The sequence below is a fragment of the Bos grunniens genome, chromosome 4 (genome assembly GCF_055505025.1).
Source record: "Bos grunniens cultivar Pamir isolate PY7600 chromosome 4, Bosgru_T2T1.0, whole genome shotgun sequence".
Classification (NCBI taxonomy): Eukaryota; Metazoa; Chordata; class Mammalia; order Artiodactyla; family Bovidae; genus Bos; species Bos grunniens.
The window spans coordinates 2877805-2887592 of record NC_141168.1 but is presented as its reverse complement, the minus strand read 5'-3'; positions in this window follow the sequence as shown (position 1 = coordinate 2887592).

Below are 9788 nucleotides of genomic sequence, written 5' to 3'. Positions count from 1 at the left end.
ATCTCCTTGCAGTCCAAGGGACTCTCAAGAGTCTTCTCCAACACCACAGTTCAAAAGCATCAATTCTTTGGTGCTCAGCTTTCTTTCTTTTTTTTTATTGGAATATAGTTAATTTATTATATTATAGAATTTCAGGTGCACATTGTAGTGATTTAATATTTTTACAGATTATATTCCATTTAAAGTTATCATGAATATTAGCTCTATTCCCTGTGAGCTTTCTTTATAGTCCAACTCTCACATCCATACATGACCACTGGAAAAACTATAGTTTTGACTAGACGGACCTTTGTCAGCAAAGTATTATCTCTGCTTTTTAATTCGCCATCTAGCTTTTCTTCCAAGGAGCAAGTGTCTTTTAATTTCGTGGCTGCAGTCACCACCTGCAGTGATTTTGGACCCAAAAAAATGACGTCTCTCACTCTTTCTATTGTTTCCCTGTCTATTTCCCATGAAGTGATGGGACCAGATGCCATGATCTTCGTTTTCTGAATGTTGAGCTTTAAGCCAACTTTTTCACTCTCCTCTTTCACTTTCATTAAGATACTCCTTAGTTTCTCTTCACTTTCTGCCATAAGGGTGGTGTCATTTGCATATCTGAGGTGATTGATATTTCTCCCAGCAATCTTGATTCCAGCTTGTGCTTCTTCCAGCCCAGCATTTTTCATGATATACTCTGCCTATAAGTTAAATAAGCAGGGTGACAATATATGGCCTTGACATACTCCTTTTCCTATTTGGAACCAGTCTGTTGTTCCATGTCCAGTTCTAACTGTTGCTTCTTGACCTCTTAAAATGTTCTTTCAGTTAAAACAGTTGAGTGCTTCACACATGCCAGGCACTGTTCTAGGTTCTGAAGATTTGGCAGTGAACAAAACTGACAAAGTCCCTCCCTTATGGGGCCTACATTTTAGAAGGTTTCATCCACACTCAGCATGGGGTCCAGAGAGAAAGCAATCTGGTTTGAATGGCCAAGTGTTTAAGCAATTCCTACATTGATGAAGGACAGTTAGCCTCCTTTGGGGTTACAGGTGGTTTCCAGAAGAACAGAGACAGAACACAGAGAGAGTTCTTCTGTGTAGAACTTTGAGGAAATGACCCAAACCTAAGAAAAGCGGGAATCCACGCTACTGTTTTGACAGGAGAGAGGGGTCTCCCTTGTGGGTTCAAGCCCTGGGTCGGGAAGGTCCCCTGGAGAAGGGAATGGCACCCCACTCCAGTGTTCTTGCCTGGAGAATCCCATGGACGGAGGACACCACCAGCTAAAGAACGTTGTCTGGGGCACCCAGGGTCCCCCAGGGAACCCCGCTCCCCGGCACAGTCACACCATCGCCAGGGAACCTGTCCGTGGGGTCCCAGGCTCCTGGCACCCTCTGGACAGCCTACTTTACGTGTAACACCCTCCCCGGTAGCCCCCAGGACTGGATGCTATGGAGTCTCTTCTTGAGATCATGTAAAGTTAAAGTATCTTGGTAAAGTATCTCAGTGGTAAAGAATCCACCTGCCAATGCAGGAGACGCAGGTTCGATCCCTCATCCGGGAAGATCCTTCATGCTGCAGGGCAACTAAGCCCAGATGCCACAAGTACTGAGCCTGAGCTCCAGAGCCCAGGGGCTGCAGCTACTGAGCCCACGTGCCTGGAGGTGGACTCTGCAACAAGAGGAACTACAACGGTGAGAAGCCCGTGGACCACAGCTAGGGAGTAGGCCCCACTCCCCACAGCTAGAGAAAAGCCCGCACAGCAAAAAGAAAGAAAGAAAGAAAGACTGTTGTCTGCTACCCAGTTCGACAAAAATCAAGTCATTAGCCACCGTGACAGCCAACTTACAGAACACCGCACATGGGATTCAGGGCCAAGATCAGGACGAGGCCCTCTGTGCTCCGGGAGAACCGGCAGAGCAGGCCTTCAGAGCATTGGGTGTTTTCAGGAGAAAAGTTTATGAAGCAAGGTTCTTGCGTCGTCCCACGCTTAGAAAAGCACCATGATCAGTAACTGAGATTTCTGTTCCCTGTGACTGACAGTGACCTTCTGGTGAGATGGGTGCTGAGTTGCATGGACCCCTTCTCCAAAATCACACATGTACTGACCCCCACCCCTTTCAAGTCGTTGCTCAGAGCTCTCTGAGAAGCTGTCTCCCAGGCCATGGTCCTCGGTGAGACAGCCCAGGTAAAGTTAAACTCAGGACTCGCGCTTTGAGTGGGTTGATGTTTTTTTTTCAGTTGACGGCACCAAACTGATAGTGACTCCCAAATTAAATATCCTGATTCCCCCGGCGATGTCTGCATTTCCCTGAGGATAATGCCCAGCCTCCTACAAGAGAGGGCCCTCCTGCTTCTCTCTGTGCTGTTTATGCCGGGCGCCTACCACAGGTTTCCTGACTGCATTGTGCGTCTTCAGCCCTGTGCACCTCTGCCCCTCTGCCCTAGACGCTGACCCTCCTTCACTTCTTCATTCACCCAACTGCTCCCGGGCCTTCGAGACTTGATCCAAGTGTCACCTCCTCCAGGAAGCCTTCCCTGAGCACTCGCCTGCCCTCCGGTCTGAGCCCAGCTTGGGCGCCCCCAGGGCGGCACCCTCCCTCCGTGTGCAGTGGAGCCCCCAGGGCGAGGCGGGCCTGTTCTGTGTGACCCAGGTCTGAACGCCAGCACAGAGCAGATGCACTGGAAAGAGACAAAACCAGGTAATACCTGGGAATTGAAGCAGTTCACAGGACCCGACTTCCCCATCACAGAGGGAGGAAAGGGAAAGTGTTAGTTGCTCGGTCGTGTCCAGCTCTTTGTGACCCCATGGACTATAGCCTGCCAAGCCCACGAGGCTCCTCCATCCGTGGGATTCTCCAGGCAGGAATACTGGAGTGGGTTGCCATTTCCTTCTCTAGAGGGTCTTTCCTACCCAGGGATTGAACCCGGCTCTCCCGCGTTGTAGGTAGACTACCATCTGAGCCACCAGGGAAGCCATGGAGGGAGGGGACGTTATTAAATGGACTCTGAGAGCATTTTCAGCTCCAACATTCCATCAGTTGTCCTCACACTAAAAACTATGAACACGAAGCTTAACATAAAAGGTCTTTCCACGGACTGCTGGCTGCGCTCGGCATTTATCACCATCCGTGTGCCCCGGGACCGCGGGATCGCGACCCAGCAAGACGGAGCTGACCGCATTCATGAATCACGTGGCACCATCGCCCCCGACCCCTGCCGCAGGCGCTGATCCTCAGACCTCAGTTCTTACCTCAGCTGTACCCAGAGTCGGGGACCAGACGTGCTTCCCAGCCTAGGGCCCCAAGGGCGTGTGAAACCCCTCACACTAGGGGACTAATGTGGGCGCCCGTCATGAACAATGTTGTGCTTGCATTTTGCACATTTTCCCTGTGTCCCTGTGTTAGGATCGTCCCTTCCAGAAGCACAGGGTCACTGAGCACATGGGGGAGAAGAAGGGGAGCATTAATCCGAGCATCCCTGGGACTCGAGACCACGCCTGGGCAGGGAGGGGAGCGACCCGTCTCCTCCTCCCGGCTGGCCCACGGCATCCCCCGCGGGGGCTGCCTTCCCTGCCGCCCTCTCTGACCTCTCAGGTTGCACTCGGCTGTGCGTGTGTTCACACTTCGTTATTTTACGCGTGTGTGGGGGTGGGGTATTACATATTCTTTTAATGTGGATCAAAGCAGCCCATGTAGAGAGTTTACAGTGACGGCACGCTGCTACGTAACAGCTGGTCCCATCGTCACTTGAAGTGTCCGTGTGACGCTCCCCAGCCTGGCTCTGGAAGGCGGGGACCCCCACGGGGTGACGGGCAGGATGATGGCACTTCTGTTACATCTGTGATCGGTGCTCCGTTCTGATACGGGGAAGCTTCTGGCAGCCGAGCAGCAGCGTGAGACATCGCTCCCCTTGCCGCCTGGTCCCCCTGCCTCGTCGGTGGTTGACATGCTCTGCAGTCACTCTGCTCCCTGTATCCACCTGGAACTCGCACCCAGAGTCCCCCGTGGAACCCCCCCTCCGTCGCCAGGGACGCTGTCCGTGGGGTCCCGGGTTCCTGACACCCTCTGGACACCCTGCTCTACGTGTAACACCCTCCCCAGTAGCCCCCAGGACAGAACACTGCAGAGACTCTTTTTGAGACCATGTAAAAATAAAGTCTCTTTATTCCACCCGCATAACCAACTGGTGATTTGATTGAGGTTCAGGGTGCGAAGTCGTTTTTCCCTCTGACCTCCTAAGGCTTTTCTCTCTGAGTTTCACCTTTGACTTTGTTGTTGAAAGTTGGGGGGCCATGGGAATGCCTCCCCCAACCTCAGCTGTCCCCAAGGCCTCCAGCCCCCACGCTCCCACCTCCATCGGGACTGACGCTGCATCCACGGGGAACACAGGTGACCCGGTCCCAGCGGCTCTGCTCGGACGCCTGTGACCGCGTGTTTGCAGCTCAGCCTCCTAGGGCCTCCTCCCACCACGGAGATTGTCCTTGGGAGACAAGGGCCCCTCTGATGGCAGACTGGCCTTGGGACCCCCGGCCCCGGGGAGCTGTCCTTGGCCAGTGGCTTCTCCGTCCTCCCTCCCCCTCCTCCACCCACAGCTGGAGCTCCTCCCCCGTGAAATCCTTGCCTTGTCAGTCTGTCCACGCCCACCGTGGCTCCTTGTCTACATCTTCGTGTGTCTACATCTTCTTAAAGTCCTCACAGCACGTTCCAGTGGGGCTCTGAGTGAAGATAACTCCTGCAATCAACCCCGTCTACTGGAAATCCTGAAACTGCAGTGTCAGGGCGACCCCGGGACTACAGCTGGCCTAGTGGGGAGACCCGGGGTTCCTCCCCGCAAGTGGGACAGCGAGGGGACTGGGGGACAGGGTCCGCAGGGGCTCAGGGTGTGCGCACATCGCCCCGAACACCACGGCCCCACGAGGGCCATGCTGCCGCTCAGTGGCCCACATGTCATTTGGTTGTCGTTACGAACAACCCCTGCTGTGACAGGTGAGTTAATAACATTTTCAAAGTAAAGAATACTGGCCACAGACTCTGCCTGCTGGAGTCGGATTTCATTGCTTTGGGAGTGGCTCCTGTGCGTCAGGGTCCCAGGGACGTGAAGCAGAATTCGTGGGAGGGAAACTGGCCACAGCCGCTGCTGGACGCGGCGGGCCTGGGTGGGGGGCAAACCCACTTCGGAGGTAAAGCAGGAACCCATTACGGGGCAGAAGGCTCCAAACTTGGGCGCATGGTGAACCTTAGTGGGGTGAGGGAGCTCGAGGGGCTGAGAAACCTGGGTGCCATAGTGGGGGGGAGGGGTAGAAAGGGGGCGTGGCCACTCCTGGTGCCTGGAGATGGAGCGGGGGAGGGGGTGTCACGGCAGGGATGGGGTGGGGGTCACCCACCCCGCGTGGGGGGCCTTCCCCTCCTACTCCTGATGTGTCCTCGTCATCGGATGTGGGAGCAGCCCTGAGCACGTCGGGCAGGAGGCCTGGTTCTCCCTACTGCCCCTGCATTTACAGTCTTCACCCAGGACTTGAGGGTCCCCGCGCTTCCCTGTGGGGCAGTGGGATCTGTTCCCTTCGGGGATTCATCTCCCTGAAGAGCAGACCCGCTCCTCACAGCTGTAGACCGTGTGTCCCCCGAGGGCTGTGGGCGGTGAGAGCCACACTGGTCCAAAGAGCACAGCCCACTCTGCAGTACCAAGCGCCTCCTGGAGGGGCTTCCACACAGACACGCTGGGCCAGGAAGGGCTGGGCCTGTGCACGGAGGCACTGGGGGTGCTGGGGACCCTGGGGACACGGCCTGGCGTCACAGGGTGCCCAAAGCCCTTTCTGCCCTGGACCTCGGTCTCCTGCCATGGGAAGTTGGGAGCAGGGGCTGTCCCCAGCGGATGTCCTCCCGGCTACCTTCTTCATCCCCGGCAGCCTGCAATTCATCAAAGGAGGCTCCAAACACACCAGGAGAGTCTGCCTGCAGATGGCAGGAGTCCACGCAGGCCCTCAGTGGACATGAAGTCGCCGTTCTTGCAATTTCGTTTTTTATAGAAATAGAGAAATGGCAAGTAGCTCAGAGACCATGCTTTCTAAACACCTGACTTTATATACCAAAGCGTCATGTGGCTTGTGAAAGGCCAGAGAAGCAGTTAGCGGTGAGACGGGACACACACACGGACAACAGCCAGACCAGGTGTAAACTCAGAGCCGGACCCACGTGCGGCAGCCAGGCCCGGAAACCAGCCCCTTCTCCACGGGCACCAGGTGAAGGGAGCCAGCCTCTTTCCCCAGCCACCAGCTCAGCAAGCCCGGTAACAGTTGGGCCGGTGTGGCCGGGATTAGGGTCAGAATGTGAGTTCTGACGGTTTTCTAATTGCTGTCTCCACTTCCAATTTAGGACCAACTCTGGAAAGCCTAAGTAATCCCCCTTAGTGGAAGCCCCGCTTGCAGGCTTGCCCCAGCGCCCGGCGTCCACAGACCCTGCAGGCACCCTGAGGCCTCCTCCCATGGGGAGGCTGTCCCCCACCGCAGCCCACAGGAGCTCCGGCAGCTCCGAGGAAGCAGCCCCCGCGGGCTCATCGGGGCCCTTCGTGACCCCCACAGCGCTGGACTGAACCTCACCGCTGGCCTCCGGGCCCTCCCCCAAGCTCTCCCCAGAGTCTCACCGCCCGGAAGCAGAACATGGGTGGCTTTCCCGAGGTAGGTCTTGGCCGCAGGTTGCCAGCTCCCAGGGCCGCTGGGGGCCTGGCCAGCGTTTGGAATTGCTCTCCTTGGGAACACTCACCTCCATGTCAAACAATCAACCTACCCCTTGACCTTCAGAGGATTACTTTTGAACTTGGCACTTCCGGACGGCAAGTAACTCAGACTCATCCATGTGTGTGTCTGAGGTCACGTCTCTCACCTGAGTGTACGCGTTACTTCTCAGAGTTCCCCAAAGCTGACGGGCCCATCCCCTCATCCCCAGGGGTGGCCGGGTCCCTTGCGGGGGCTCAGATGTCTAGGGCATGCTTTGGTGTCCTGGTTGCGTGCCCTCAGGTGTGTAGAAGCCTTAATTTATATTCAAACAAGTGGTAGATGGTTGGAATATTTTTTCAGTCACTGTCCACGATGACAATTTAAAAATGCAGGTCCCACCCTATCAATCAGAATCCTGTCATCATTTTTACAGTAAAAATTTACTAGGTCTACAATGTAGCCCACTGAAAACATTTTAAGAAAATAGTATTATTCATAATCCTAAATTCAGTTCAGTTCAGTTCAGTTGCTCAGTCATGTCCAACTCTGCGACCCCATGGACTGCAGCATACCAGGCCTCCCTGTCCATCACCAGCTCCCAGAGTTTACCCAAACTCATGTCCATTGAGTCGGTGATGCCATCCAACCATCTCATCCTCTGTCGTCCCCTTCTCCTCCTGTCTTCAATCTTTCCCAGCATCAGGGTCTTTTCCAGTGAGTCAGCTCTTCACATCAGGTGGCCAAAGAATTGGAGTTTCAGCTTCAGCAGCAGTCCTTCCAATGAACACCCAGGACTGATCTCCTTTAGGATGGACTGGTTTGATCTCCTTGCAGTCCAAGGGACTCTCAAGAGTCTTTTCCAACACCACAGTTCAAAAGCAAACCCCTCCTAAAACCAAATATTTCGGTGAACAACCTCAGAGGAGGGGAAAAAAAAACTTCAAAACCCCAACAGTTAAGGAGAAAAAGTGCTAATTTTGTGAGAAATAAATCACCTTTGATTTGTGAGGGGGAGTTCCCCTGCTCCAGGATCTGTCACTTTATGCTATGTAAATTTCAAGTACAGGAAGTAGAAGCCTTGACTCGCCACGTGTAGTTTGACCAGCTCTTTGGCCTTTCCCTCACAATGACCTTCTCAGCTCTTTATCAGGGGAGCTGGGCATGGGGAGTGTTTTACTCCAGCTGTACATGTGCCTTGTGCTTCCCCAAGAGCCTGGGGGAGTCTGGCTGTGGCCATGGCACATCCCTCTTTCTACACTGTGAGGAGAGCTCGGGGCCACAGACGTGTGTGCCAAGTGTGTTGGTCACTCGGTCGTACCCACCTCTCTGTGACCCCACGGACTGTCGCCCACCAGGCTCCTCTGTCCACGGGATTCTCCAGGCAAGAACACTGGAGTCAGTTGCCAGGCCCTTCTCCAGGGGATCTTCCCGACCCAGGGATTCAACCCGAACCTGCGTCTCTCACGTGTTCTGCATCTGCAGGCGGGTTCTTTACCGACTGAGCCACGAGGGAAGCCCAAACAGTTGTGTAAGTCCCAAGAATGATGTACTGGCCCTCTGGCCAAGGTCCTGAAGACCGGTGCTGCAGGCTTTGTAGAATCCAGATGCAGGAGCCTCCCCCCGACTCTAAGTGGAGGGAGACAGGCAACTTGGAGCGGAGAGCTCTGCCCAAGTGTTTAGACTGGTTTCCCAGCAGGAAGTGTGGCTGGCATCCCTGGCTGCCTCTCTGCCTTCTAACCCCTGGGATGAGTCACAGGGCCGGGGCCTGAGTAAGTCTCCTTCAGTTCAGTTCCGTTCAGTTCAGTCACTCAGTTGCGTCCAACTCTTTGTGACCCCGTGGACCACAGCACGCCAGGCTTCCCCGTCCATCACCAACTCCTGGAGTTTACTCAAACTCATGTCCATTGAGTCGGTGATGCCATCCAACTATCTCATCCTCTGTCGTCCCCTTCTCCTCCTGCCCTCAATCTTTCCCAGCATCAGAGTCTTTTCAAATGAGTCAGCTCTTTGCATCAGGTGGCCAAAGTATCGGAGTTTCAGATTTAGCATCAGTCCTTCCAATGAATATTCAGGGCTGATTTCCTTTAGGATGGACTGGTTGGATCTCCTTGCTGTCCAGGGGACTCTCAAGAGTCTTCTCCAGCACCACAGTTCAAAAGCATCAATTCTTCGGCACTCAGCTTTCTTTATAGTCCAACTCTCACATCCATACATGACCACTGGAAAAACCATAGCCTTGATTAGATGGACCTTTGTTGGCAAAGTAATGTCTCTGCTTTTTAATATGCTGTCTAGGTTGGTCATGACTTTTCTTCCAAGGAGTCTTTTAATTTCATGGCTGCATGAGTCTCCTTAGAACAAACGAAATGGGTGACATCAGGTTGGTTAACACCCAGGATGGCCTCACAGGGGACAGAACTTACCCAGGAGCGGCTAGATTGGCCTTGTCACCCTTGGTACCAGCCCCTGGTTCCCTTCGCTCAGCCCGGACCCCCTCTGCGCTCAGCCCTCCCCTGCTCCCTTGGCTCCTGCCCCTCTGCCCTGCTCGCGCACATGATCTGAGCTCCTTTCCTAGGTTACAGGGAGGCTGGGACCCTTGGAACAACCTGTGCCTGAGATCCCAAATTGCATAGCACCTAAGAGAGACAGTCATGTGAAAAAAATCCCACACATTAAAGCAAGGTTACAAACTTCCCTGGTGGTGCAGTGGATAAGAATCTGCCTACCAGGGCAGGGGACACAGGTTCTATCCATGGCCCGGGAAGATTCCACGAGCCGTGCAGCAACTAAGCCTGTGAGCTGCACCTACTGAAGCCCGTGCGCCTAGAGCCCGTGCTCCGAAACGAGAACCACTGCTGAGAAGCCCGTGAACCACAACCAGAGAAAGTCCTCACAGCAACGGAGACCCAGCACAGCAACCCCCCAAAACCCCACAAGACTGCAAAAGGGCAGGGAAGGAAACAGCCACAGGAATTCAGTCTTGAGATTTTGAAATCACAGTTTTCTGACTCAGAACTGAGAAACACGGGGCAGCCATGGAGAGGGGAGGTTCCGCTGGGATTCCCACACCCAGGACTAGCTGTTGGGCCAAAAG